The following is a 23,492-nucleotide window of genomic DNA, read 5'->3' on the forward strand; positions in this document are numbered from 1 at the left end:
CCCAAGGTAAACCTGTCTTGACCTTAAAAGAGAAACTACAGCAGAAAGTCAGTATTCACTATCTGGCTGATCTGCTACTGGAAATAGCATCTTTTAACCTGGAATTATTTGTTTGTTATCATTAAACTTATCAGAAATAGTTGTCAAGTTCCCTTCTTTATCTGATTCTAGATGATTAGGAGAGGACCATTTTGACTCCGTGGGAATTAAAGACCCAGGGGAGTTCTCTTCAGCACCCAACATTGAATTTAGGACCTCCTGGGTTTGTCATTTATAGAAAAGAGGACACGTACGATGTCAGATTTGGCCTATGAGTGGTTTCAGATAATGCTGTCTCAAGGACCATGTTTCTTTGATTTGCTTTCACTACTTCATGGCAAAACTGTGACTGAAATGTGGCATGTGTTCTGGGGGTGGCTGTCTGTCACTGAGAGGAAATCACAGCAATGAGAACAAATCTGATCCAGGCCCGGGCCTGACGCTGGGTCCGAGGGGCTGCAGTACTTCAGAGCCTCTTAGAACTTAACAAGAGCGGCTATGGATTGTCTTCTGTGGAAAGTGGGTGATAGAGAAAGCAAGTGGAGCTTCTTGTCACAGAGGTATTCACACTGGTAAAGAAGGAATGAAAGAACTGGAATATCACCATTTTTATGTGAATCATGAAACCCAAGTGAATTATGACTACTAGTGTCACTAAAATATAGACAACCAGACAGCATATGCCTCCTGATAGAAGTACACACCACCTTCTGAGAAGAATTCTTGCCCGACAATCTCACTTGGGCCCCGGCAAGCCTCTAAATGTGACCACCAACTTATAGGAAATGCAGGGGACCCAAGATACAACCAATAAACTCCAGGATGTGGGGAATGCAACCAACCATCTAGTTTTTTCAATAAATAAATTGCAAGGCAAAGATATAAAAGGAATGAAAGGGGGAATTATAGATTAAAAGAGACTTAACAGATCTGTCCACTAATTGCACTACAGGGACCTCATTAGGATACACACACACACACACACACACACACACACACACACACACACAGTTGGTGAAATTTGAAACTAGACTGCATATTTCATTATGATCTGGATTATCCTTCATTTTCGAGGTATAATGTGATACTGTGATTGTTTTCTAAAATAATCTTTGTCTTTTAAAAATACATCCTAAAATACAGATAAGAAATGAAGTGACAAGGAGAGAAAGAAAGAAGGAAGGAAGGAAGAGAGGGTGGGCCATTTTTGATGTGAACTTGTTTTATAGAATTTCAGACATAAAGAATTGATAAAAGAGGCTCCTGATACATTTTATGCAGAATTTGGACACAAACTTGAAAACCTCTTAGGCTGTAGAACCTGATATGTCCACTTAATTGGCAAAGCACGATATTTTACACAAAGGAGAAGGTGAGCAGTTGGGTTCTGGAAGCTATCCTTGACTATTTATCTCTGTAGGGCTTTGATTTTGTGAAGGATGTACATGGAAAAATTCATTTTCTAAGAGTTAATATTATGACCAACTTCACCAGTGTTCATTTATTCTATAAAGCAGAAGATGCCCGTGACTATAGGAAATGTAAGCCCTGCTGCTGAGGAGAGAAAAAGGAAAGCTCGGGTCTCATTCCAAATAAGGACATGCTGTGCCATCCAAGCAGCAGAGGGAAGGCTTGTCTGGGAATGAGGAGAAGGATGATCTCAGCCACTCTTTACTGAACTCTTACCACGGCTGTCTGCACGTACTGCCTCCTGTCTTCGGCGCAGCGACTCAGCAATGACAAGATGGGCCAACCACGCCTGCTTTACAGATGAAGAGACCAAAGCACAGAGTCATTTGCTCAAGGTCAACATGACAGAGCTGGGATTCCCTCTAGATCCCAAGACTCCTTTACACTACAAAATGCTGCCGACTTGAGCCGCTGGTGAAACAGACAGGAGAAACACCTTAAGGGGGTGGAGCATGGGGCAAAGGTGTGCTACAGCTGGGCGATAAAACCCAAACACACTTTTTTTCCGTTTTGACTGTTGACTATTTCTGTTACCTTCCTGCAGGCATTCCACTATAACCTTTCTCTTGCCCACCAACCCAGCCCACCCTGTCTTCAGAGAGTCTCCCCTCAGGCCATTTGATCTTCAGCAGGCGCTAGGGGGTTCTTTAGCTCATTTGTGGTATCTACCGGTTCTTTGCACATGAGCCCCAAAATTGGATGGCCAAAAAGGATGAAGGGTCCCTCTCTTCCGGCTAACTTCTTTAGGTGGAATCCGACTATTTCCGAATTAAGGGCCACTTTAAACTACTTTTCCTTTTTCTAAGTGGCCTCATTTTTCTTTTTTTTTAATTTCCCCCTGTAATTCTTATACTGTCCAGAAACCTCTGACTTTCTGAATTCTGTACCAAGCCTCAAATTTCTTAGTAGTAGATTTCTATTTTTTGTAATTTTTTAATTATACAAAAAATACATGCTTAAGCATAGGATTGTTAAAAATGCCTGTCAACTATAAAAGGCCCATCAGCCGGGATGGTAGGCTCCTTCTTTACTAGGAATAGATGAGATCTTGATTTACAATTGGCAGATGGCCTCCCCCTGTTAAAGATATGTGAAGGACACAGTTCTAATAGGGTAACATGCCCTTATTGGGGGCAAACTGGTTGCAGTTTGCAGGCTGCCACCAGCTGATAAGGGCTGCCTTTCCTTTCTCCATGCCTGGATCACCGCGACAGCTGAGAGCTTTAATAAAGCAAAGTGTGCCTAAGAATGTGGGGTGAGGAAGCGGCCCAGAACACAGAGGTTTATTTCCGCCCCTGCCAATAATCCCACTGCTAAAAACAGCTGAGGCTGAGAGGTTCTGAAGCTGCTTGCTGGAGCCTAGCGGCGATCCGGTTACTCTATGCAATGCTGAGACATTCCAGAGGCCCTCAGGCCCTGGCCGGGGCCCACCAGGAGCCAGGGGCCCAGGATGACACCGATTATTTTTAGTTAAGATGTTTTAGGCTTACCATGGCAGCACGGAGCAAGAAGCCCCAATGCCTGGGTATTTGTGGGCCTTCTCCATGTTCTCTCAAATGAGATGTGTCCCTTCTTCAAGAGCTCTAAGGAGATTCAGGGGAGCAAGTAATAGACACTTTTAGGCCGCCTTTGTCAAGAACCCTGACACCAGTTTACTGACAGGGGGCGCAGCTTAGATACAGAAAATGGACCCTTGTCACCTACAGAGTGTTAACCCAGTGACCCAGGAATACAAAAGTAAATGAGACAGAAACGTGAAGTTCAAGGACAGGAAAGGAAATATAAGTACTCAAATAATAATGATAAGAAACAAAACCAAAATACAGAGTTAATGGGAAATTGAGGAAAATGACAGGGTCACATGCTTTTATACTCTGAGACCAAAAGAAAGGCAATTCCTTTAGCAATGAGCACAGGGCTCTGTACACAGCAGCTGCTCAATTCATGTGTTGGACTGAATTCCGAGTAGAAAAGGTAAAGTGGTGAGGGAATACGTGTGCCCTTGGGGAAAATAAGTTATTCCTATACTGACTTGCCTCTGTCTATCAATAATAAAGAGACACCAATAACCCAGACGTTGTTCTTTACAAATTTGTGAGCAATCCTAACCAGGAACTTGATTGTCTTGGCTTTCTGGAACAACAGGTGTGGGCACGGCTGTTTGCGATTCAGACTGGATCGTAAGCCTGAGGAGAGAATCAAATATCAGAGAGGAGGCCCTTGGGGGTGGAGTGCTACCCTGTGAAGACAGAACCACAGCCTCCACCTCCCTCTATCTTTATGCTGGAAGTTCCAGGTCTGTGTTTCTTGACACATTTAATCACTCATCTATCATTTACCAACTGGCTACTATAAGCACAGGAACAGGGGCTGGGCGAAGCAGAAGTCCCCAAGAACGCTACACGAGGAAAAGGGAGAGAGAACGCCTGTCTTAGGTCCCCCAAAGCTCAGAGTGGGGAGAGCAGGTGGGTGGGTGGAGGGACAAACAATTCCAAATATGGCTCAGCTTGTGCTCTGGGCCAGATAAGCCTCTGCAGCAGCTGCACCTATTTCGGGCCTGGGGTCTCTCTCCCGTGGGCAACAGGTGTGATGACCTGAAGACCAAGGGTGCTTATTATCCGGGCATCCTGGCATCATTCCAGGGCAAAAGCCAGCCTTTCAAATAATGGTTCTCAGCCAGAAACAAAAAATTTCCTCCTTCTTTGTTTCCACTGTGGCCCACCAGCCTGTGGCTATCTGAGTCTGTCTCATCTCCACCCCACAGGCTTGCTCAGAAACCTGCAGATTTCTGGAAGGGGGTATGTTTGGGACGCGAGCCCCTCTCTGGGTTATACATTGTGGGGACAGAGCCCCCAAAAGCAGTTTCCAGGCTCTCGGCCTCACATAGAAAGGTGCTGGCTCAGGTAGTAAATGGCCATCGACTGTGATCAAATGGCCAGCAGCTGTGGCTAGTTGGCTGTCAGCTGTAACCAGTGAGCCATTAGCCATGAATATAACTGCCGTGGCTAGGCTAGTAGCAAAAAAGAAAAGGGGGAGCTAGCAAGAAGATGGTGGCTGAGTCTGCAAGCGGCACAATGAGGGTTGAGAATTGTGTTGCTCCTGGTTCCTGTGTCTCCAACCCAGCCGCCAGTGAGAGTATAGTGGTGTGACTCCCCTACCTATGGCTCCGTGGGTGTTCCTTTTTGGCCTCACCATGTCCTACGTTCTTATGTGGGGAGCGGGAGCAGAGACCCCACAGACCCTGCTGGACACCCCGCAACGACATACATGTTCTACTCACAATTCACATTCTGCTCTGTGAGAAACCCCCGGAGCAGAGTCAAGTCAGAGAGTCAAAGAGAAGTTGCCCCACGGCTTAGCATCCGGTGCCTGACCCACCGTTCTGGGAAAGGAATGACAACAGCAGCTACTTCGAAGAACTTGCCTGCGTGCTGCCAGACATGGTTTTAGGCACTCCTGTCATATGCAGTGACCAGTATCATGCTACCGCCATTCCATGGGGCAACAAGGCCACAGCCCTTCACACATGATGGTCCCTGTTGGAAAGTAAATGAAAAGGACACGAGTTTTTACCTTTGGAAGTGACTTGATTTCAGTCCCACAGCAAATTGAGACCACAACAGGGTCTTACCTGTCGGTGTAATGAGTGATCAGTACATACACACTGATGAAATTTGATGTGGCCACAATTAATCTCGCATGGCCAAGGGTGTGCAGCCCCGTGGGGCTCATTCTCACCTTTTGAGAGGTTCCCTGGGACATGGCAGACTAAGTCCCTCCCTTTGGGAAGATCAAGCTTCAGCCGGGAGCTCAGCAGGTCCTGTTGCAATCTGAGGGAACCTTAAATAGTGTCTCCTGCCACCTGTTTCTCCCCTCTTCTTCTGTGACCCTTTAGGAAGGGGTCAGAGGGCAGCATCAGCCAGGCTGCCCCCAAGTCTGGAATCAGCCCTGTCAGCAATGAGGGACCCCCAAACTTCTGAACCCCCCAACAGCTCCACAGCTGGGTTTCGAATTCCTGACTCTGACCCCAGGGATATTTCTGCTTCCTGAGTGGCTGAGTGCTGACACATAGTTAATGCTCATTCGACCTGGGTTCACGCCCATCCTTCTTCCTTTATGTTCCATCTTGTTTTGTAATCCTGAATAATCTATTGCTTTTGTTTCAGACTCTGGAACATGGGGTTGAAGATGAACGTGGGCCCCCTTTTTTCTGTGGCTCGAGCGATCTCTGTAAGGGAATAGTTATAGCAGTTCCATGTTTCAAATCATCCTGAGTTTCTGAGATAAACAGACACTTTGAATATTAATCATTACTCTACGGCAAAAAGAAGAAGCAATTTTGACAGGGCTCTTTCCTGCCTTTCATGGTTCCACTGAAACCCCTACGGGGATTTTAAGGCTGGTGATATGAACATGTGGTGATCTGCACGGCTCGTAAGCCATTTGGCCCGAAGAGTGTATAGGGCTCAACGTCACAACGGCGTCCATTCAAATTAGTTGATACAGCTTAGCTTGCTTTAGTTCTATTTGAAACACCACTCTGCTCTGTCACTGCTCTTCCCAAACACCATCAACAGCCCCCTCTGCCTATCAGTTGAGTGCAGAAGCCTCAGACTGTCAACCCATCCAATGTCCACATGCCTGTAAATGTGGCTGTCCTGTGCTCTTCCTGCCGGCCACCTCTCCTCATGGCCACCTCCACCTGTGGGAATCCTAACACACCTCGGGCGCTCTTATTCTTCCCCACCCAGCAGTGGGTACACATTTTGTACACACTTTGGGGGGCACATTTTTATTTCTTCTACTCTCCCTAAGGAGAAGTTGTGATTTACTGTCTTACTTATCTTTGTATCACAGTGCACACAAACACACACACACACACACACACATACACTTTAAAGAGTCACTGGGAGAACACCAAACTAGGAATAAGAAAATCTGCATTCCAGCCTTAACTTTGTTTCCAGTTTCTTTCATAATCTGAGGTAGCTCATTCTCCAGATTTCAGGCTCCTGACCTGCAAAATGAGAGCTCTCAACTATACCAGGGGTTCATAAATCTAGCTGGGTATCAGAACTGCTGTGTGCTTTTTTAAAAATATAGAATTTAGGGCTCCACCCCAGAAAGGCTGATTTAGTAGGTTGGGTGGAGGGCCTGGGAATCTGCATTCAAAGGCTCCCGCGGTGGTTCTAATGCTCTCCCTAAAGATAAACTCTTAGAACAGCTATTTTAAAAAGCAGATTCCTGGGCTCCAAACCAGATCTTCTAAACAGGAATTTCCAGGGAAGAGACCTGGTGACTTGTACAGTTAACAAGCACTCCAGGTGATTTTTTTTTTTTTTAAATCCTAAAACTGGTCTAGGAAACATAGGCCTAGGTCTCTGCTACACAAAGTGGCCCAAGGGCCAACCATGTCACATCACCTAGGAGCTGGTGAGAAATGCAGAGTCTCAGGCCCCTCCTCAGACGACTGAATCAGAATTTGTGTTCTAGCAAGGTCCCCAGGAGCTGGTAAGCACACTACACTCCCACTGAGTTCCCAGGTGATGCTGAGGCCGCTGGTCTGGGGGACCCCACTTTGGGAACCACTGCCTTGGATGATTTTTCAGAATCTTTTTAGTTCAAAGAGCCTTTCTTCTTCTTCTCCTTCTCCTTCTCCTTCTCCTTCTCCTTCTCCTTCTCCTTCAATTCTCCAAGTGAAGCCTGTCATTTTTTTTTCTTGTTAACCTACTTGGGCACTCACAAACTCCTATTCACCCCTCCCGAGGGACTAAGATTCTATGAGTTAGTGATCAGTGCAGCTATGGAAGTGCTAAATTGTTTGGCACATACCATGTTTGCTCTAAAAGTTTCAAGAGTGAACTGCATCACTGCGGCTGTTGCAGTCATTGTCCCCCTCCCCCTCTTTGTTGTGGGGTACGCCTGGTCGAGAGATGCCACTCCTGGACTACCACTTGAGCTCCTGACAGGAGTGTTTTGTTTCTCCCAGAGCTGGTTTTCCCACACTAGTCCCTGGAACTAGAGACTTGGTCACAGAATGTTGAAGAGGACATAGCATAGAAATGCATAGAAATGTTCTATGCCGACCCTCTTATTTCCCACACGAGGATGTGGAGGATAAATGACTGCTTCAAGGTCACCCCACCTGCCCGCAGCAGTGCTAAGAGTGTAAGAGGAATTTCCTGTCTTGGGGTACCCAGTCCCGGAACATCTCCCACTTCCCTACTTCCTGCCTCATTTGTTCATTAGTCCCTGCCTCAACCGCTACCCATGTCTGTCTCCCGCCAGCAGGACAACTTTTCTCTCCTGGACAGCCTCTGGGCATCTCGGTCACTCAGTCTGGCATCCATCTCCTTTCACTCCTTGGCTCCGGAGTTTCCCACTAGGTGGCACCACTGCGCAGCCGTCCCCAGCCCGGGCTGAAGTACTAAAGTTCCCCAGGTGCCAACGCTGATGGGTGTGGCTCTGGCCAAGTGCTGTGGAAAGTGGGAGAAGACTCCCCCCTCTGCCTTTTGGCAGAGAAGTCCAGACAGTGCCATTCCATCTGGGAGCCAAAGTCCACTAACACCACCCCGTGGTAACTTAAAATGTCGATATTTTGTTCACCATGGGTTCTTTTGTATAAATTTTAATTGAAAAAATATTGCCTTGAAATATTATTGATTCCAAGGTTTTTCTTGTTGCCCTCTTAAATTTTGCACTCACGCCCCTCACCCCAGTCCCGCCTGGGTCAGAGCAACATGGATCATGCCCCAGCGTCTTGAAGCATTATGGAAATAGCTGTTTCTGCTGTTATAGATGGCTCCTCCCCTCTGTGAGGTCCTGATGCTGGGCTGCTCCAGATCTGAGGGTACCCACCATGCCTGGGCATGGAGGCTGTGTCTGGGTCAGTTCACTGTCTCTGGCAGGAGCCCAATTCCTCTCAGGATAGGTTCTGTTCCAGGAGGTCCCTCAGTGTTCCTGTAAATATACTTGGGCCAGCCCACATCCCCAGGTCCCCACAGTACTGAATCCTAGAACTGCCACTGTCTGGCCACAAGTCAAAGCCCCCGCCAGTGGAGGAGACGAGTCTCCCAACCCCACCCACCCCCGACCATTGCACCATCCTGCCTTCTAGAACATTCCCTGGTCCCCTGTCTGGTTAGATTTAATTCACTTCCTGAAGAAATCGAATGCCTATCACTCCCTCACGTGCACTGTTTGTGCTCCTGTTTCTTCATTCCTCTTGTTTTGGGAGGGGACTTAATTTTCTTTCACTTAACGAACTAGTATTTTTTACAACTTCTAGTGACACCACTTTTGATGCCCGCAGATTTTTTTTCCCTTGGCCCCAGGCCCCTCTACAGAACACAGTGAAACAGGCTGCCCATGGAACCAACAGAAATAGGAGAGTCAAAGCACTCTCTCAGTTACTCCCTTTAGAACCACCTGGGAGTTCTTAAAAAGTCCAATGGTCCAGGCCTCACCCTAGACCAGTTAAATCAGAATCTCTGCTGGTACAGTCCTATCCCCCTCTCCCATCCCCTACCCTCCAGGCATCAGTACTTTGTAAACCCCCTCAGGTGCACAGATACCCAGCCAAGACTGGGAACCCCAGAACCAAACAGGTTTGGGCTCCTACTGAGTCAAGGCTGCCATCTACAGGCTAGAGTGGGTACTGCTACCCACTGGCAGGATCACAGACTGGGGACACATGGACATCGGAGACTTTAAGGTTTTAGAACTGTCTTCTAACCACCAATGATTCTCCTGTACAAACTTCCCAATGACCTCCAGTCTAAGCCCTTCCAAAGATGCCCCACGTCCACAGGCCTCCGTGTTCACTGGTGGGACAGCTCCTGCCGGCTAGCCAAATACTCTGACATGCAGCGGAAATCTGCCTTGAGAACTCGGCTCTCTTGGCCCTGTCTGCACACTGGAGACACACACACAGAACAAATCTATTCTTCTGGCTCTTCAAGGCTCATAAAACAGCTACCGTATGCCTACGAATTCATGACTCTCCAGGTGAAAGAGCCCCACTTCCTGTTTCCGGCCCCGCCCGCCCCCGTTCCTGCTTGTCCTTTTCTGGACATGCTTGACTGGCAATATTCCTTCATCACGTGAGATACTCAGAATTTAGTCTAAAATTTAAAATGTAGAGAGCAGTAACATATATTCATTATTAAAATAGACTTGTAAATCAAAATAGAAGTGCCTCTGCTCCTTCCCCCATTCCCCTCTCATTCCCACTGTCTGGGGTGGGGGGTTGGAGTGGGGCACCATTGTTAACAGGTTAGTGGCACCCAGAACTGAATGTCATATTCTTGCAGCAAGAATGAGACTTCCTCTTTGAGCCTCGGTTTCTTCATTTGTACCATGTGAATAATTAGAGCACCTTTCCTAGAGGTTAATAGTATGATGCAAATAAAAGGCCAATCACAATGCCTGTCACATTTTAACTGTTTAGTAAGTGGTAGTTCTTAAAGGCTAACTGAATTGTCTCAGGCTATTGGTGGAACCAGACAGGGGCATAAAGTACATTACTTTCCCTGATCATTATACTCACATCACAGCAGAACTGGGTTCATGCAGGTTAGTAAAATTAGTCCAAAAGCCCAAACGCTGAGGGCATCTGCTAAGAAGTTGTAAATTAAGGAGGCTCCGGAAGGAATCCTTTTCGGCCAACGCGCATTGCATGAAGCTTACCACAAGAGGGCAGTGCAGCGTTACTTATGAAGGGATTGCTTTCCTGGTCAGTCAGTGCAGACCCACCAACACAGTTGCTGTGGAGGCTTCCTCACTTCTGGTCACCTTGGGTTGAGCTTGAGGGTATCCTGTCTGCTAGTCTGTCCACGTCTGAGCTCAGAAGAGTCCCCTGGTATCAGGTCAGTTTTTCTGGTGCCCACCTGCATTTAGGGCCATTTCAATGTCTTCAAGCTGGGATTCTATTCTCATTTTTCACAACAGGACTAACACGTACACTGTGCTTCTCTCCACTTGCTTACCGGCACCTGTGGCAGATCAATCCTAAATTGGAGCATTTCCCACCGTGCCTAGCCTGAGATCTGTCTCAGTATTTCATCCCAGACAATCCCTACCAACTGCTCAGACTCAACACCAGAGATTCGATCACTCAGCAGGTATTTACTGTCTGCTACGTGCTAGGCACTCTTAAACAGTCAATAGTATTTTAACTTTTCTCGATAATCTAGGCTTATTATTATTGACCGTATACTCATGATGATTCAAGAAATACCGAGGCAGGGAAGCCATTTGCCTCTGGATTCCATGGCCCTTTAAGTTGTACGTGACTTTGTTAGAGCTCTGTTGCTCAAGCCACGGAGAGTCTTCTTGAATACGTTATCTTATGACCTTTAACTCTCCTTTTATCCCTCATTTCTTTTCTGGTCCTCCCATATGTGCAAAGTTGGACCATTAGTACATCAACTGGGTCAGGCCTGGGGTCTCATGTCTTCTCCTGACACATGCTCATAATCTAACTCAACTGCGAACTGTGTGTTTTACTCCTTCTCCTGGAGTGATTAAACGGACTGAAATATTCCCTTCTTCTACTGCTATGTTGAGCATCTCATATCATTCAGTCAGCTAAATTCCATCTTAGCGATAAATCCCTCACAAGTATTTTATGAGCTTTCTGGTGTAAGCATGTTAAAACCTTTTGATTCCTTGTATCCTTCCTCTCCCCTTTCTTAAAATAGTCTATAGCTCTCATGTCAAGGATTGTATTGACTTCTCCTTCTCTAAAATTGTTTAATTATAAAAGAACACGTTCCCTTATTTCCCTTGAAGAGCGTGCATAATCAAAACATTCTTGAATGCAAACCTCCAGGCAGGTGGGGCAGGATAGCCCCTAAGGCAACAGGGCACATGTCAGCCAAGTCCAAGGGCATTTGAATGTTTGGCAGGGAGAGAGGACATTTGACATCTGCACTGTCCTGAAAAGTACAGTCTCTGTAAGTATTTTCTTTACCTTTTAGTAAGAATGGGGTGATGGGAAGATTTAGAAATATACTCCTAATTCAGTTTGAACCTGCAGCAACATGTTCCATACATTTTTTTTTTTTAGATAAATACCATACTTGTGCAACACCAATCCATCTCTGTTCCTCTGATCTTAAGTTTATATGGAGGCTCACAAACTGTACTAGTGGGGGTGAGAGATGGAGGTGGCATGTAAGAGGATTGTGGCTGACACACATGGAAGCTTCCATTTGCATGAGAAAAATGAAGTGTTGGCATCACGCACAGGGCAGGCGGCTGATTCTGTATATTGAGGCTAAGTGGTGACGGTGCCATCTGGAAAATCACAGGCAGCCTGGTTATTGGGTACATTTTCAGGGAAAAGGAGACGTAATCACAGGGCTCCACATAAAGATTGGCTTCTAATCAACTATAACACAAACTATTGGTCAAGCAAGTAATGATGCAGTTTACCGTGGTAACAAGGCCATTACTTTGAAATATGATACCAAAACACGAGGAATACAGTCCAGGTTGCAAAGTCCTTGAAGAGTCTTCACCCTCCAACGTATTTTTAGTTCAGTAATTGTAGACAGTGGACAAAAAGCACTATAGCCCTCAAAATGAGATGGCTCCCAAAACATGAGGTCAGCAGATGCCATCTCCGTAAGTAAGTCAAGCCTACAAGAAGGAGGGGATTAGCTGTCTACAGGACAGCTTTCCAGAAGTAACCCATCTTGTACAGTGATTTGGAGTGACCTTACTGAGGAGATTAAAGTGCCTGTCCCAAATATGTCATCAGCAAGCAGCCTAACTTAATGCAAAAAGAATCTGACACTTAGGAAACTGTGTGTTGTAGTAACGAGTGTGTAAACGGCAGCATGGTGGTCTGCATGAATATTTGAAAAGGAAAGCTGGCAAATGAAAACCGCTCAATGTGTCACCGGGAGGTCCTACAGGCACTCTGGCTCTCCATGATTGATCCTGACCCTTTACATAAAAATAGCCTTCAGGAAATGGAGGCCAGGCCATCAGATAGGCAGAACTTGGCAGAAATAGCACATTAGAAAATTCAACTTTTGTTCTGTGCTCACCAAGTAACCTTCTGATCCCATTCACCAGGAAGAGACTGCATTGGGACAAAGACTGATTCCATTTCTTGGATCCAGAGAAACTCCCTTTAGAAATGAATACACTGGAATTCAGATATAAAAATCAGACTCTTCTGTATTTGCTTAGTAACTTCTGACCACTTGTTTAATCCTGCATGCCCTGATAAAATCACGTTCCTGAACTTCAGTCTCTCATTCTTTTATTAAACATTTCTTGAGCAGCTACTCTATACCACACACTGTGGTAGGAACTGGTAAAACCCAGACAAGGACAATGAACCTCCTCTGCCATTATTGAATCAGTACTTACTTTGCCTTTATATTCTATTTCTGGGATCAAAAAATCAATTAACCTTACATCTGGGAGGAATCTCAGACAATCATATATAGTGGTTTTCCATTTTGCCTGCACACAATCAGCTTTTAAAAAATCCTGATAGTGTTTACTGTGTTGGGCTGGAGAGGACGCCAGACATCCAGACATCAGTCTATTTAAAATTCACCCAGGTGATTCAAAGGGGAAGGTAGGGCTGAGAATCACTTTTCTCGTCCAACCCCTATATTTTCTAGGTGGGTAAACCGCGACTCGGGGAACTGAAGGGATGTGCCCAAAGCAACATTCACATAAGTGTAATGCTCATGCAAGTTCAATGACTCATAGTACTTTAATCCAGACCATGTTTTGGCTCAGGCCACGTCTCCTAAATTTAGTCATCTGCATATGATCTGCAAAATATTTGCCATACAAACATGCATCTTTATGTACTTAATTATTTTTCTTTAAAAGTAATGTTTTTTTAACTTAAATGTATTTTAGCCTTGTCCTTAGCCATAACATTTGTGAACTATGTCTAAAAATGAATAACTATTAAAATGCAACAGATTTAGCAGTCAGTCACTTTAATTCATGCTGCATTTCGTGCCTACTACACAGAGCACACCTTGGGGTACAGTAACAGAGCTGAGTTACTGGCAGCACTGGCAAGTCTTGGGAAGATCTAGGGCAGGTGTTGTGCACCTTTGCAGTAGTTGTCCATACGTGGGGCTGAGGAAACTTCAAGTGACCACAGGCAGCTATCCTCATGGAGTCTGTCAGTCCTTGGTGGCACTCAGCTTGGAAGGACTGATTTATGACCGGGTTGGTGTGAGGAAGGAGGGGACCTCGACAGTAGGATTTATTTTACCTCTTCTAGAAAGACCACAGGTTACTCCCTACCAACAGACTATTAAAATGAAGCTGCCTATCCATCCCCTGGAATCCGCTAATGCACACACAATGAGATTGATTTAGTTGGAGGGAAAAATGACCACGACAGGATGCTCATCAAATCACAGCACTGAAGGGACGTCCTTTAATCTGGGTTCACAAAGATTCAGGATTTTAAATTTATTATTCTACTTACAAAGACATTTTCTTTCTTGAATAAACTTGTTGATCTTGATCTCTTGTTTAACGTGTTCTAAATTGATGTGCGATATTCTGAGAGAAAGGATGGAAAAAATAGCGTATTCCCCAGTCTCATCATCAGTTCTGCTTCAGGATGAGTTCGTTCTTTGAGTTCTAACAAATTGCTCATCACCAGGGCTTTGATTAAGAGGTTTCCCAGTATTCAAATTTGGGAGAAAAGTGGTGGAAGGAAGTAGAGAATTCATCTTCAGATGAAATAAAATGACCTGGAATCATTGAAATCAATCTCCCTGAAGAAAACCGAAGACTGTACGTTTCTCTCTTTCTCTCACACTCTTAAAATGTAAAAGGTGTTTTAATAATGCAGAGGTTCTACCGCTAGGACAATCCCTGCGAGGGCTCTGATTCAAGTACACAAGACACAGACAGGATGTTCAATACAGCACTTTTTACAATAAGGAAAAATTAGAAATGTCTTAAATGTCATTCTATAAGAGAATGAATAAATAAATTGCTGTCGTTATACAAGGGAAAGATACACAGCAATAAAAATGAATGAACCAGAGTCACAAGTATCAACTTGGATAAATCTCAAAAAAAGTTGATGAAAAACAGCAAAAAGTAATTATATAGGCCATACTACTTTGGTATAGCTTTAAAATATAAAATAATAGTGAACATTGTTTAGGGATACAAACAGAAAAGTATACAACATTGGACAGGAAGATACACACCAACTTCAGGGAAACAGTTGCTGCTGGGATGAAGGCAGAAGAGAAATATCTGTAGTATTTTTATTATTATTTATTACAATAATCTTTAAAGGTCTGAAACAAATATGGAAAATGACATTCGTTAAATCTAGATGGTAGGCAATGGATATTTGTTAAATTATTTTTCAGACTTTTCTGTTAGTTTGAAACTTCATAGTTGAAAAAAAGTTATTCAAGCTATTGAAGCTCTGAATTAAATACACATATATGAATTCATTTGATGGAAACATTTGCTTATGACAAAAAGTCCTTTATGGGCCATAATGAGGGACAAATGCAAAACACAACTTTTATCAGGTGGTCTGACACATGTATAACTGTCGGAAAGGATTTTATAAAGAGTTAAGAAAATAATGTTCAATTAACAAACTTTTATACAATTTAAAAATTGTTAGTGAATTAAAATTAATTAGTGAATTAAAAGTGTTTCACTTAACAAAACAGCTTTCCTTCTTAAATTTACTTTTAAAATGACAAAAGTAATAGATTCTCATTTAACAAGTCAAGCAATATAGAGACAGTTTAAAAAGTTGCCAAGCTCCATCTTTTTTCCAATGCCGCCTCCATCCCACAAGTTGACCAAGGTTCACAATTTAATATATATATATATATATACATATACATATACATATATATATATATCCCTTCACCCCTTTCTCTGTAAAACATTTTAAAATTGTTTTGTGAACATTTTCAAACCAATTCAATTTTTATAATTGAAAATAATTTATTTTTTTTCATTGCCAAACCAATTCATATTCATTTTAGGAAAATATAGAAAATGCAAATGAGCAGAAGCAAGGTGACATAAAAACATTTAAATGGGTGTACATTTGAATTCATTGTTTGAAAACACTTAATACATGTTTAAATACTGGATTTAAATACTGAATTTAAATTTAAATCCTGAATCAAAGGTTTAGGGCACAGTCCACTTGCCAGCTGCACAAGGCTAGCTCCAGTTACAATAGCTGCTTTCTGGGAGAGGACCCTAATGAGCCTGGGGGAGTCAGCCACAATGGTTTCCATTCAGGCAGGGTGTAATTTGGGTTGGTAAATTGCCAGTTATGCTTTGAGGCTCAAAGTAGGGCTCTAACCTTGTCCCCCAAAGTCAGGGACGGGACGCTCCTGCTTCCTTCCACCAGGCTACTTGACAGCTGTGGCCGGTTGGTCTCATTCTGCTTCATTTATTTCTCGCTTCCCCCACCCTCTTGTCACTGTCCTTCCTCCTCTGTCCTTCTCTCCACCACCTCCTTTGCCCCACTCCTTTCCTTTCTCCAACTGGCAAAGTGTCTATATCACTCACCTCTTGGGTGTAACTAGAGCCCTTCAGCTGTTCGCGTTCCTGTTTGGAAGGTCATCCCGGCCTTCACCCGGGCTCCTGGGACAGCCAACTTCCCACAAGGCTTCATCTGTCAAAGCAGGAGGCTGACTTAGATTTCCTCATGAGAACTTTGCAAGAGCAATTAAAAGAACTTATCTTAGGTACTTTAAAAAATCTCTCCAGAACTGCTCAACCCCTTTCTGAGACCTGCATTTCCAAATAAAATGTTCAAAGAGTATGGAGAAGAGTATGGACATTTTAGGCAAGAACTATCACTAACCCCTACCTGTGAAGAGCTTCAGAAATTGGGAGTGGGACTTGTCTGAGTGAGCGGGGGTCCTTTCTTTTCTCTTTCCTCCCTTTCTTAATGCTTTTCTTTCTTTTTCGCTCCCTCTCTCTCTCAGCCTCCCTCCATCCCTCCCTTCCTACCTTCCTTCCTTTTTTTCTTTCATAGTTCTACTCAATCTTAAATACTCTTCTTCAAAACAGGTTATTTGGAAATAGGTTAGCATCACCAGCCTTACCCCAAATTATCTGGATAGGCTTTCCCAAGACAATTTCTCATGTAAAAAGTCAACAATTCCCATAAAAAGTACACCACCAAGAGTGACCCCTCGTGTAAACTATGGAATTTGGGTGACGATGATGTGTCAGTGTAGGTTAATCAATTGTAACAAATGTACCGCTGTGGTGGGGGCTGTTGGTAGTGGGGAGGCTGTGTTTGTATTTGGGGGGGTGGGGAGTAGCTACATGGGAACTCTCTACTTTCTGCTCAGTTTCGCTGTGAACCTAAAACTACTCTAAAGAAAGTCTACTAAAAAATACTTCTTAAAGGCAACCACCACTGCCAGGAGGTGGAAACACACCCTTACCCACTTATACAACATAGCTCCTAAACACACAAAGACAGATGGGAAAAGAAACAAGGACTTGAAAGACAGTCTCCAGGGTCTAATATAAGCAGGCACCAAGTGATCATCTGGGGACAAGGAGCCTTGGAGGGGGGACACATTCCCTTGCTTGATGCCAGGAACCTTTGGCATTATCATTTTACACAGGGAGATGCAAGAATGTCTTCATCATCCAAGACTTGGACTCCCCCTCCTTGATCCCCATGAGAAAAGAAATCTGAGGACAGAATGAGCCTGCTGTGTCTGTCCTGACGTTACAAGTCTGGCTGAGAGATGGGGTCAAAGCTGTAAATCCCACCAGGGCTGCTGCTCTTAGAAACCAAGTGACAGGGTCATCTGACCTCAATAGCTCTATCTGACCCTGGGCTTCTCTACTGACCCTGACTAAGGAACCATTATTAGTAATCTTATTATTCATCAGATATTATTAATCACGTATTATTATGAACTCAACATTTGTTGTGTCCTTACTGTGTGCCAGTCAACATTTGTGGAGTGTGTCACGTACATTCTCTTACTTATCCCTTATATGCCTAGTTAAAAAGGTGCTACTTTTATGGCAGAATAGTATTCCACCATGTATATATACCACATCTTCTTCATCCAATCATCTATTATCGAAGGACACTGTGGTTGTTTCCATGTCTTAGTGGTTACCAGAGGGTAAGGGGGGGAAGGAGGTGGTAGGTAAGGGTAAAAGGTACCAAATATATGGTGATGGAAGGAGAACTGACTCTGGATGGTGAACACACAATGTGGTATATAGATTATTACAGAATTGTACACCTGAAACCCATATAACTTTACTAATCATTGTCACATCAATAAAGTTTAATTTTTTTAAAAAAAGGTGCTACTCTTATCCATATTTTGTAGAGAATGAAACTGAGGTTTAGGGGAAGTTAATACTTTTCTAAAACCACAATTATAGTATGTTTTGGAGCCAAGAAAAAAAAAAACCTCACACACCAAACCCCACACTCTTACCACTTAAATCCTGCTCTCTCGGTCTCAGTAAGACTATAGGTGTAAGGATGAGTAGAAGAGCCCTTTGGGGTTTACTAGTGGTTGCACCTGTTTCAGAGTATCCAGACCTGGACTAATTGAAGACCCCTGATCTTTCACCTCCACATAAATCTCCAGATTCTTCTGTGCTCATTCTCTTTGCCACACCTCATAACCTAGCCACCCTGGACAATTTGTTTTTCTCCAGACTTACCAGATTTTCCTGTATGTCCACATGGTGTATGTTGCATATGTGGTTCCACATGCTGGAATGTGTTCTCCTTCTGGCAAAGCCCCCTTTCAAGAGTTAATTCCAATGTTGTCCCCTCTTCAGTGAAACCTTTCCTAGTCTTGCAAGAATTACTTTTCCTCTCCCCATTGCGCCTTCAAACTGTATCCCAGGCATTGCTCTCTCAGAGAGTCACCTCTCTCAGAGGTGGTAAAAGGGGCTAAGCCAGGAGGTTGGACCCTGCCATTTCACCCTCTGTCTCTTCTTCCTACCCTCATCAGTTCTATATTATTTTTATACACCCAATATTAAACTCTGGCCACTATACCAGCTCACTATTGGACTTGATATTTCAAGTTTGGTGAAAACCACTAGGTTATGTGCTAAGAAATACTCAGCCCAGGTTACCTATTGCTATTCAAAGAGAAAGCTTAGCTATGAGTTTACTAACCTTGGACCATGAGTCACAGGACAGGTTATTAGTATATGTATGTTCTCTCTGCACAGTTAGCGTGTCTGGACTGCTATCAGCAGCGGGACTAGCAGCAGAGTGGGTTTGGAAATAGGTGTGGGATGAGAATACTTTCTAGGAAATGTCACTCATAAAGCACCACTTCTTATCGTTTAGAAAAATGGGACTCCTTGGTAGGGTGAACTGCTATATCTTGGTTTCACTGGAAAAAAAGAGCATCAATCAGAGTGCTTCATCCATTTCCCTATCTGAACAAGTGGCCACTATCTCTATGATTTCACAACCTTAAATAGTGACACTGGGAAGGAGTAGAACACCAAAAGAATAAATTTCAAAGATGTTGAGAGTATTTTACGCTTCTTAGAGTTCCTTTGAAAGCTGACGTTGGTCTATAGTTCCCACTATTGTTGTTTGAGATGGGGAGGTTTCCTGGAGGTTCATTATTTTAACAAAGCCTTTGATTACATTCTTTATTCTATACTGATGTTTCTACAGCATTGCTTTATGTATGGACAGTCTCCTGGATACACTGAAAACACCACTCGGCCAGGGATTACTTTGAATGGTGGTAGCATAGCCTTGTCCACCAGAGAATGCAAGAGAAGGGCCAAATGGGGGCCCTGGATTACCACAACAATAAAGTGAGCAGCAGGGAAGGTAAAGTGTCCTGCTAAGAGGATGGAATGCTTTATTCACATTCCAAGAGCTATAAAGAGGTGCAAGCTTTGGAATCCTACAGTAGTGAGCGCAGGGACTGGTCATACTGCATTCCCACGGCTGCTTGGGGAAAATTTAATGTATAATGACTTCTAACCTCCCACCTGCTAAGCCATATAGCAGGAATCGCCTGAATTTACTGAGCAGCTTCCTAAAGTTCCAAACATTTCCGATGTGAGGTCTCACTCATGTGTATAATGTTCCTCCATACAGGAAGCGAGTGCCCATTGACGGAATGGTAGTAGCAGAGATTAGAAGGATGCTGGCTCTGCACAGACTGACATTTTGGAAATGAAGGGGTTCTTTTGTTCATTCTGGCTCTTCTGCAAAAGTGTTATCAGACCAGAGATAAGTCATTCAGTTACTCAGAGAGCATCCATCCATTCATTCATCAATTTGAGTGTCTAGTGTGCGCCAATCACTGTACTAGTCATGGAAAGCAAGATAGGCACAGAGTCTACCCTCATGGAGATGACAGTATAGCAGTCTTGTTATGTGCTAGATGCTGTAGGAGAAATACAGTCATCTTTGAAAAATGCTCTTTTTAAAGGAAGCCCACACGCCAAGCTTCTTCTTGCCTCAGGGCCTCCTCCTGTCTAATGTTCTTTTTCTGAGTTTTGCATGACTAGTACCTTCTATCATCATAGACTTCAACTCAAATGCTTTCTCCTCACAGAAACCTTCCCTGAGCAGCTTATTTAATCTTAACCCTCTCTCCTTCTCAGTCACTTTAGCACATTATCTTGCTTCGTTTTCTTTACTCTTTGAAATCATTGCATGTATCTGTAAAGTTGTTTATTCAGTTTCACACACTTGAGTGTTATCTCCATGTGAACAGAATCGTGTTTGTACCTCCAGAACCGAAAGGCGTGTGGTAAGTGCTCAACGCACTTTTGCTGAGGGCATTTCACAGAGAAGTACCTTATGACTAGAAGAGATAACGTTTTGTAAATACTCGAAGGAAAATGAGGATGGTCAAATGGGTTGATCAGCCAATGCTACCTGAAAAATTTAGATTGGGATCTGGAACATGATCAGTAAAGAAAAGATAATGTGTGGCTGGGCCATAGGAGGGTGGGTCGAAAGAGTACGAGCAAAGGATTCAGAAGGAGAAAGGGGCTTTTAGCATGGCTGGACCCAAGAGTTCCTGGAAGCAAGCAGTGAGCCTGCATAGACAGGCTGGACTAGCCCACGGAGAGGCTTTAAATCCAGCTGCAGAAATATTCTTCAAGTGGAGAAAGAACTCAGTTCTATTCAATTGCATCCCTCCTGAATAAAGGCCATAGATGTTGGTTGTTGTTATTTTAGAGGAATGACGATCCACATTTCTTAGAAAACGCCATACAGCATTTAGACTTTTCGTTTCCTGTTGAGAACGTAGGTAAATCAATGGGAAGCGAGAGAAAGGATGAATAAATCCATTCATAGTTAACTTCTCTCAAACCTGCTCCAGTGTGAAGAGCAACAGGGAGCTGGGGGTGGGCACAGACACATGGTGGAAAGTGCTTCCCTGGGGTCCTGTGTGGAAGGCATTCGTGGCAATGGTATACACAGCACGTTTAAGATCAGCCTTGGTACATAAGGACCACACATCGTTTGGCAGCTCAGGGACTTAATAAGAAGTAGGTGACCAAGGAGCTTCACTTTTATGAGGACTGACTTTGCCATTTAAGACAGTTTAAAGTAGACTAAAGTAGAGGACAAATAAAAACTTTCATTCTGTAACCATTTTGGAATAGCAGAAGGAAAATCGTTTAAAACTTTAGGAGTGAAAACATACCCTTTTCTTGTCACTTTCTTCTTTAAAAACATAAATGCAAAAAAAGAAAAATCTCCTTTCACAGTCAGGTGGGAAACACTGAAAAGGGGTCTGTGTGCATGTGGAGGGAGAATGACACTGCAGAACTTAAAAAAAGAACCCGATGATGTCTAAAAGCAAATGTGTAACACTTGAAACTTCCTTGACACAGATCAGCTTCTGTTTGTAGCTCAGCAGACCATATGCTGTATTCACTCACTCCTCAAGGATCATCCACTGTTTTCCAAGTATTAAGATGTCAGCGAAAATCTACCTTCTGGGGAAATTTAATCTGCCAGAGAAGAGCTGCTGACGCTCATAAAAATAGCTGTCAGACCTTATGACTCCTCTGGGACACGTACAACAGGACATGAAGGGGTCATGGAGCCCAGGGTAAAAAAGCAAAGTTACTTAGGATCCTCAAAGATCAGGCAGGCCAGAAACTCTCCACCTGGGGGGCAGAAGCCCTACGGGGTCTATGGGAAGGCTTCAGGGTAGCTAGAAATTCCCTGAAACTGAACAAAAATGTTCGTGTCTTTGTGGAATTTTTAGGGGGGAAAACTTTCATCAGATTCTCAGGGGTCATGGCTAAAAAATGGTTAAGAATCATTGAATCAGTATATTATATCCATAGATATGTTTTTCACTCTCAAATGTCATTTTTCATTACTCAGGAAATACTTGAATACATAAATATTATAAGAGATTTAAAAATTATAGATGGGTTTGAAGTCTCTTTCATACTTCCATGCCAAGTCTGTTCCCCTTACTTTTGCTTCCTACAGAAGTAACATGTGTTCTATCCTTTTAGGCGTTTTCGTAATTACACACTCACAGAGAAAATGTAGAGCATTTGGGTGTATGTTTGTCTTAACTTGACTGGTACTGTATTTCATATAGATTTCTGCAACTTGCTTCTGCGTTCTGCAGTGTCTCGGGGAGAGGTCCACATGTATGCAGTTACCTCACCCTTCTCACCTACTGTATTGTACTCCACAGTCAGGCTCTACAGATAAACATTTAGGTTGTTTCCATTTTGCCCCATTACCAAAAACAGCACAATAAACATTTTTGTTTGGGTCTGCTTATGCACTGGCACAAGTATTTCTTTAGGAGAGAGGCTGAGAGGGGAAATTTCTTGGTCATGAGATATGCATATTTTAAATTTTACATTCCACTGCCAGACTCCCCTCTAAAGAGGTTGTATTGGTTTATCCTCCTACTGCCACACTAAGTATTATCAATCTTTCTGTTTTTTTATTTTTTATTTTTTTTAAATTATAGTTTGTTGGGCTGATGATTGTTAGTAAAGTTACATAGATTTCAGGTGTACGGTTCTGTAATACATTATCTATACCTCACATTGTGTGTTCGTCACCCAGAGTCAGTTCTCTTTCCATCACCATATATTAGACCCCATTTACCCTCTTCTAGAGCCCCACTACCCCCTTCCCCTCTGGTAACCCCTAAACTATTGTCTATGTCTATGAGTTTTTGTTCCGTCATTTGTTTGTCTTGTTCTTTTGTTGTTTTCAGTTTTATATACCACATCATCAGTGAAATCAAATGGTTCTCGACTTTTTCTGTCTGACTTATTTTGCTTAGCATTATAATCTCAAGATCCATCCATGTTGTCACAAATGTTCCTATCTCATCTTTTCTTACCGCCAAATAGTATTCCATATCAACCTTTTTAATTTTCACCAATCTGAAAGATAAAAAGCGTATCCCGTTGTTATTTTCATTTGTACTTCCCTAATTGTGAGGTGGAGCATCTTTTCACATGTTTATTGACTATTTGTGTTTCCTTTTCAGTGAGTTTGCGGGTTGGAAGAGCAACAGTTGTCTCACCTTAGCACACATCAGAATGGTCTGGAGGGTTTAAAACACTGCGGGGCCCCACCCCCGGGTTCTGATTCAGAGCGTGAACGTGCATCTCTAACAGGTCCCCAGGTGATGCTAATGCGACGGGTCTGAGGACCAGACTTTAAAACTATTAAACTAGAGAAAACACCTGGTCCTTGTACCTCTGTATTGTTCTGTGTCAGTGGTTCTCAGCCCTGGATGCATATTAGAATCATCTGGAGAGCTTTATGAAAGTATTGGTATCTGAGTTCCTCCCCAGACCAGTTAGGTCAGAGGCCCCTACCCATATGTATTTTTTAAAGATCACCAGGTGAGTCTGATATTCAGCCAGGAATGAGAACCCATGCCGGCTGATGCTAGCACTTTGAAGGAGGCAAGTTCCTTCATTCTACTTCCCTCTCTTAA

The 23,492-nt window shown here is 43.5% G+C and overlaps 1 long non-coding RNA gene across 1 annotated transcript; it reads right to left on the reverse strand.

Annotated features, from left to right (window-relative positions):
- Positions 1 to 13,948: 13,948 nt before the first annotated feature.
- On the reverse strand, positions 13,949 to 17,007 carry LOC117013854 (uncharacterized). The gene is made up of 3 exons (XR_004421383.1): positions 16,962 to 17,007; positions 16,072 to 16,177; positions 13,949 to 14,258 (listed from the first exon to the last, which is right to left on the reverse strand). It is a non-coding gene; the product is annotated as an uncharacterized LOC117013854 (long non-coding RNA).
- Between the last annotated feature and the right edge of the window lie 6,485 nt (positions 17,008 to 23,492).

The sequence above is a fragment of the Rhinolophus ferrumequinum genome, chromosome 21 (genome assembly GCF_004115265.2).
Source record: "Rhinolophus ferrumequinum isolate MPI-CBG mRhiFer1 chromosome 21, mRhiFer1_v1.p, whole genome shotgun sequence".
Taxonomy (NCBI): Eukaryota; Metazoa; Chordata; class Mammalia; order Chiroptera; family Rhinolophidae; genus Rhinolophus; species Rhinolophus ferrumequinum.